The 7,033-nt window shown below is 37.2% G+C and overlaps 1 protein-coding gene across 1 annotated transcript in view; it reads right to left on the bottom strand.

Moving 5' to 3' along the window:
- Positions 1-7,033, bottom strand: part of Mcc (mutated in colorectal cancers) — a 592,098-nt gene that overhangs the window by 580,250 nt on the left and 4,815 nt on the right. The window lies entirely within an intron of this gene.

Here is a 7,033-nt window from a genome sequence, read left to right as displayed (position 1 = left end):
CCCTTGCACTTGCCAGGGAAGCGTTTATTCTACTGAGCCATTTCCCCAGCCCCACACTGATTATATCTTAAGACTACAGGGTCAGCCCAAAAAATATATTAATTGGGAAAAGAAAAACTTGTATTAAATATTTTAATACTAAATTTATTGAGACATCATGAGATTAATACAAGTTACCTTTGACCTCTACAGTTCCAAGAGATGCTCAAAGTGATGGCCATTAGTTTCCCAACATTTGTCAGTACAATGAACTGCTGAAGTATATATAGTTTTCTTCGGTGGACTCTGTATGTTACTCTATTAGGTCAAATTTATGGATGAGAATAAAGTATTACTGAACAGTTTTGAGATCATGGTGCTGTGATATATTGATATGCCACAGATAGTTTTCAAACAACAGGTGGAAATGAAATAATTGAAGCTAATTCTCTCAGCCCAGTCATTTCTGAGGTATATCAGCCTTATCTATAGCCCAATATAATAGTCAAAACAAGCTAACTGTATTAGTTATCTATCACTGTAAAACAAAACATAAAACTTATAGCTTGGAAGCAATATTCATTGTATTTACTCATGTACTCTATGGGTAAAACACTTGTGTTATGGTTAGCTAGGAGGTTCTTCTGATCTTTTTGTGGGTCACTTCTGCAGCTGCAGTCATCTGGCAGCTTGTCTGGGCATATGTTTTATAATGTGGTCTCTTTTACATGTTTAGCCATTGGTGCTGACTAATGGCTGGGTCATATATCTTTGGCAAGCTAGCCTAAATTTTTTACTGGTAAGAAAGCTTCACATGAGCAGCAGAGAGTAAATATTAATGCACAAATATTTTTCTTATGCGTTGTCATATTTGCTGATATCCCAATGTCCAAAGCATGGTACATAATGAAAGAACAATGTGTCAGAGAAGTAAGTATACAAGTGTGTGAAAACAGGGAAATGTCATTCATCTGAGTCCATGAAAATAACAAACTTCTACATTATGATAACAAACACCTCCAAGTGTTTCAGTGGCCTAACACAAACAAGCTTGCTTGCTTGCTTGCTTGCTTTCTTTCAAAATGTATTTAGTACAGGGTCTTCAGGGTCTCACTACCCAGATCTGACTCATAGTGATCCTCCTGTTTTCAGCCACCCAAGTGCTGGGATTGCAGGCATATGCTACCACACCCAGTCTCAGTCACAGGCTGAGTGTGCTCTGGGGCCGAGGCCAGCACAGCATGGTGGGGATGGAACCCAGGTCCCTGCATCTGCCTAAGCAGGTGTTTTAATCCTCTGAGCTATCTGGCCAGAACTTCTTTTTCTGTCTTTTTAAGACAGAGTCTTGCTATGCAGTTCAGGCTGGTCTTGAATTTGCCTATTGCCTGAACCTTCTAAATGCTGGGATTATAGGTGTGTGCTACCATGCCTAGGTAACAAGGCCTATTTCTTATATCACAATTTAATGTAGATTGACAAGAAAACTTTATTACAATCATTCAGGAAGATAAGGTCATTCTATTTAGTGGGAATACTGTTTTTTTTTTTTTTTCTTTCTTTCTTTCTTTTTTTTTTTTTGTGTGTGTGGAACTGGGATTGAACTCAGGCCCTTGTGCTTGCCAGGGAAGCACTTATTCTACTGAGCCATCTCCCTAACCCAGGGAATACTGTTTTATAAAACTTCCAGTAAACCAGAAAGGCAGAGAATTGAGGACTGAAGAAAGAATTTGGAGACCAAGCTTGGATACGTATATCAGTTTCACCTACAATTCAATAGACAACAGTCTTTTGGTCCCTGGCTGACTGCAAGGGGGTTGGGAAAATACATAATGCTCAACAAGAAGAGGAAAAACCACATTTATCAGTATGTATTAGTTTTCTTTGACACAATTAATAAAGCTAAACTAAAATTATAGAAGGCAACCGTGTTGGACTAAGTTCTATGCCATCTAGTGATCCAACAAATGAGACAAAAAAAAAAAAAATCAAAATGGAGTTATTCACACTAAAGGTTTATATCACCAAAGCAAAAAAAATCATCTGACCTCCTAAGAACTCAGAGGACAGATGGAGGCAGGGAGAAAGAGAATGAGAGAGAGAGAGAGAAAGAGAGAGAGAGAGAGAGAGAGAGAGAGAGAGAGTAAATGAATACAGCCGAATTCCTCAAGCAATACATTTTCAGTGGCCTTGATTGTAAATTTTCCTGTCAATGTTTACAATCAAAACCCACTAAATTGAAGAAATCTGATGTTACAAATCAGTCATTGTACCAGCTTAGTTTCCCTACTCTTACAAGGGACATAACCTTGAAATGACTTTGCTTTTGTTTTCTTCAGTTTGTGTCTGTTTAAAAACCCACCACCCCAGCTCAGCTCACTGTAACACATTCTGTTTTATGGAATGAAGTGCTGCCCAATGTTAGAATTACAAAGCCATTTAAGATTTTGGAAACAAATTGTTGTACTATTCTATTTTGACAATCCCAGCTCACCAAATATCAAATATTTGCTCCCTTATTATCATACCATTCATGTGTGTTTCAGAGACATCCTATCTAGTTCTGCATCCAGAATCTGTTGTTGATATACTGTCTCCTCTTTCTATAGGTACAGATATGTTATATGTACAGATCAGGTACAGATACGTTACCTCATGATCAGGTAACCTATGTATCATGTAAACATGTACTATATATCTCATTTCATCTGTTTACTGTATGTTAAGTGGTAGAGCATGTCTATAGTGATTTTGAAATATCTCTTGAGAAACATTGTGAAGGCTGTTTTTGATGGGAATAGGAGAAATTTGATTTTTACATTCTAATTCTGCTCTTTGGGGGAAAAATATTGACAGTCTGGGCAAATATTCTATTGTTTGCCACAGCCTTTCCCACTAGTTTTAGTGTCTGCAAATGATTCTTGTTTGAATGATTGAGCTTTTTTCCAATGGTGATTTTGTTTTCATTTTCCTTTTTATACTATGTCAAATAGAGCCTTTCCACAGGAAAGATCTGTCATTCTCCTATTTATTTAATTTTTCATTAATATCACTAGTGGCCCAATGTTACTAATTTTATTCTATGATTTTAAAATACAATATTGTAACTATTTTAATGCTCAAATTATCCCATATTTGGCCTTTAGCAGCTCCTAGAGGTTGGTTCCTCTGTTCTTTTAACAAGTCTGCGTACCTTTACAAACTACTCTTTACTTTCTGGTTCTGTAAGATGTTTCAGGCTCATTTGTCTTATTTGAGTCCTATAATTAACCTTTATGTTAGGGAGCTTTTGCTCCTATTATGGGAGAATTGTATTTGGGAATTAAGATTTGTGGACTAGGTGTACTCACCGATATTAGGATATGCTCATACTGGTGCCACTGATTTCAACTGAGCATTGAAGAACTCACTCTCAACTCCTCTCTTTTGATATTTGTAATTCTTTTCTCTATCATCTGACTGCAGGACAGAGAAAGGAAGAGTCATAGTACGTATCAGTTTTATCTACAGTCTACTTACAAGAATTCAGCTATATTCCTTCACAACAGAGGCAGGGATTTTGGGTAATATGAGAGGAATGTTGCTTAGTGTTTGGTTTTGGAAGAAGAGAAACATGGGAATTTATGAACACCAGCATTCTTTGCCATGCCCAATGTGATTGCAAATATTTTCTATATGTAAAATGAGGTGAAAAAGTTTGGGAAGTAGTAACCTAGAAATGACTTGTTCAATTAAAAAAGCAATTTTATTTTTCCCATATAATTTATGTTGGTCAGTTAGGGCTAAATACAATTTTATTATTATTATTATTATTATTAATTATTTTGTGGTACTGGCGATTGAACTCAGGACCCTGAGCTTGCCAGGCAAGCACTTATTCTACTGATCTATCTCCCAAGCCCAATTTATTATTATTATTTGGAAGTATTTTTCATATTAAAATAATCAAGTGAGTGGGAAAACACCACTGATGTTAAGTGTAGATTTAAGGTTTCAACTTAGAACAAACTTTTCCATTTCAATCTTTAAGACAAGTAAAAGTTTGATCATTTATGCATGCTTCTTGGATAGAGTTCTTGTTTTCTAGTTCCCAAATTATCATTATTTGTAACTGTGCAACATCCTGTTTATTACTATCAGAAAGTGACCAATATGGCTGGGGTTGCAATAAACTCTTTAACTGAGTTGGAGTTGCTCATTCTAATTCTTTATAGCTATATGGAGTTATATAGTATTTTCTTGTTCTCTTTGGCTGTCTTTACGATTTCTGATAAAGTCTCAAAAATATCTTCTGGAAATTAGAATAATTTACCTGTATTAGTGACTTTCCATCCCTGGGACAAAATACTAAACAAGGGGAACGTTAAAAAAAAAAAAAGAGGTTTATTTGGTTCACAGTATTAATGGGTTCAGCACATGGTTACCTGGTTATAAGGATGATATTATATGGTGGAAAGGCATGGCAGAAGGAAACTTCCCAATGGCATGGCAGCCAGGAAATAGAGAGAAATGAAGATTGTTATGGGTCAACTCTGCATAGGAACCAGATCAGCCAGATAGAAATTTGAATAGAGCCTTTTATTTACTGAGCTCAGGTCCATCAGCCACTTCTCTCACAGGAGAAGGCTGATCGGCCCGAACATATGTAGCAAGGGGGTATTTATAACAGAAATCACATCTAGTTTGGTAAGCAAACTTGTTATCTAGTACAGAACAACAGAAACTGCATTTATTTGACACAGCTGCAAACTGTTTATAACTAAAAGGTCTTTTACAGCTTAGCGATAAGTGTATATTTTTATAAGATATATCTTAAGCTGCCTATGTTACAGAAGATGGTTGGGGAGGGAGTTTGTGTTAGCTTGCTGCCTTGACAAGAAACAGTTATTTATTGTTGAACAGCCTTGAGCCGAAAGGGAGAACACATTTCTTAGAGCAGATAACAGGAAGCACAAGGGGTTTTTATAATTTTTTACAATTAAGGCACAAATCTCTATTAACCCTTTACATTCCCCATTGGTTTTTATCTGGGAATCAAATCTTTGATTCATTTAAAACTCATAACTTGAGTTGCCTACGGGTGTGAGAGGCTAATTGTTAGATCTCAACACTATTAACTTAATTGTCCGGATTTTTTGTCGTATATACGTAGTCAAACAGTTTATTATACAAGGTTCAATAAGCAGGACCAGAAGAAATATGATCATGGGCCCAATCAGAGCAATTATCAGATTATTTATCCAGGGGGATATTGAAAATAACCCCCCGTTATTACTTTGACGGATATCTTGAGCTAATTTTTTTAGTATGTTTATTTGATTTTGTATCTGATGGCTGTTATCTGATAAGTTAAAACAGCACATGTTTTTTTTTTTTACATGTTTGATAGTGAAACAATAGTAAGTAATCTATAGCAGCCCGATTGTCTAATATAGCTTGTCTATGTTTCTTTTGTTTTGCATTGAGTAGGGCGATGGCCGTTGAAGTAGCATTTAGAGTTTTGGCCACATTATAACCTAATTGTTTTACATGTTTTTTTTTTTTGCTATTTTACCAAAGTATAGGTTTCCAACAACACTGATTATCATAGCATAGGCTTCTGCACCAGACAGGAAAGTGACTTTATCATTATAGTCAGGAGGAAGAGGGATGTTAGAAACTTTTCTCCTCTTGTGGGGTGATGATGTTTTTGAATGGTGTAGCATCAAATCATCTTGAGACGGAAGAATTACAGTCAGCCTGCTTAAACAACAGGAGATTCCATCCAAATAAGCTGGGATATAGTTAAAAGTATGTCCACTGTATGTGAAAAACCATCTAGTGGATAATAAGATATTACCAGTTATATGTGGATACTTTATAAGACTAGAACAAGGGCCGGGGAGATGGCTCAGTGGAATAAGCACTTCCCTGGCAAGCACAAGGACCTGAGTTCAATGCCCGGTTCAAAAAAAAAAGACTAGAACAATTTAGAAACCCTGACAATCGGTGATAACTTTTTTCAGTGCAGTTTACAAATTGCACACAAGTTTTATTGAAAGTAACTACAGTCTTTGGGGTAACAAAATGCAGGGCACCAGGTGGTACATCACAGGTCCCCAACTAGCCAAGTCATAATATGGGGCAAGATTAGAAATGTATTTTAAAAAGGTTAAATTTTTAATATCTTTTGCAGGCTTGCACGTTGGTCATGTCATGTCAGGATTTCCTCCCCCAGTTTGGGGATTAAGGGAGGTGCCCGACCATACATAGATTCAAAGGGAGTGATCCTGAGTACATAGGGAGTACAGTGGGCTCATAATAAAGCAAAAGGAAGGAGACTCACCCAGTTTTTGCCAGTCTCCAACCCTAGTTTTGAAATGGTTTTTTTTTAGAGTATGATTTATTTTTTTTTACCTGACCTGAACTCTGAGGCCTATATGCATAATGTAGTTGTTTTTTTTTTTTTTAATTTTAGGGCCTTGGACAGACTTTTAGTAACCTGGGCTATAAAAGCCGGACCATTGTCAGATCCTATAGTAATGGGCAGGCCAACTCTGGGAATAATCTCTGTCAATAACTTTTTGTCACTATCAGAGCTGACTCTGATCGGGTGGCATAGGCCTCTGTCCATCCAGTAAAGGTATCCACTAAAACAAGGAGGTAGCAATATCCTCCTTTTCCTGGATGCATTTCAGTGAAATCAACTTCCCAGTGTTCTCCAGGAGACATACCTTGAGCGTGCTGTCCAGGTTTAGAAGTAATCTTGCTGGGTTTACCTGGGCACAGCGGAGACACCTTTGGCTGGTTTCCTTAGTCATTTGATTCAGTTTGGGTATGAAGTAGGATTTCCGCAACAATTTAGCCAATTTATTTCCTCCCAAGTGAGTCCCTTGGTGTATCTGCTGAATAAGCTCTTGGCCTAGTGCCTCAGGAAGGAGAATCCTGCTGTCCCGCAGCATTTGCCAGCCATCCTGTGTTGGCGTGGTTTTTAAGCTTTTAGCCAACAAAAGATCTGTATCAGAGTAAGTGGGCTGATCCAGCACTCTGGGTGGCAGGACAGGCAAGAGTGCCTTGA

Source organism: Octodon degus, unplaced genomic scaffold, assembly GCF_000260255.1.
Source record: "Octodon degus isolate 3935 unplaced genomic scaffold, OctDeg1.0 scaffold00048, whole genome shotgun sequence".
NCBI lineage: Eukaryota > Metazoa > Chordata > Mammalia > Rodentia > Octodontidae > Octodon > Octodon degus.
This window is presented reverse-complemented; position numbering and strand designations above follow the sequence as displayed.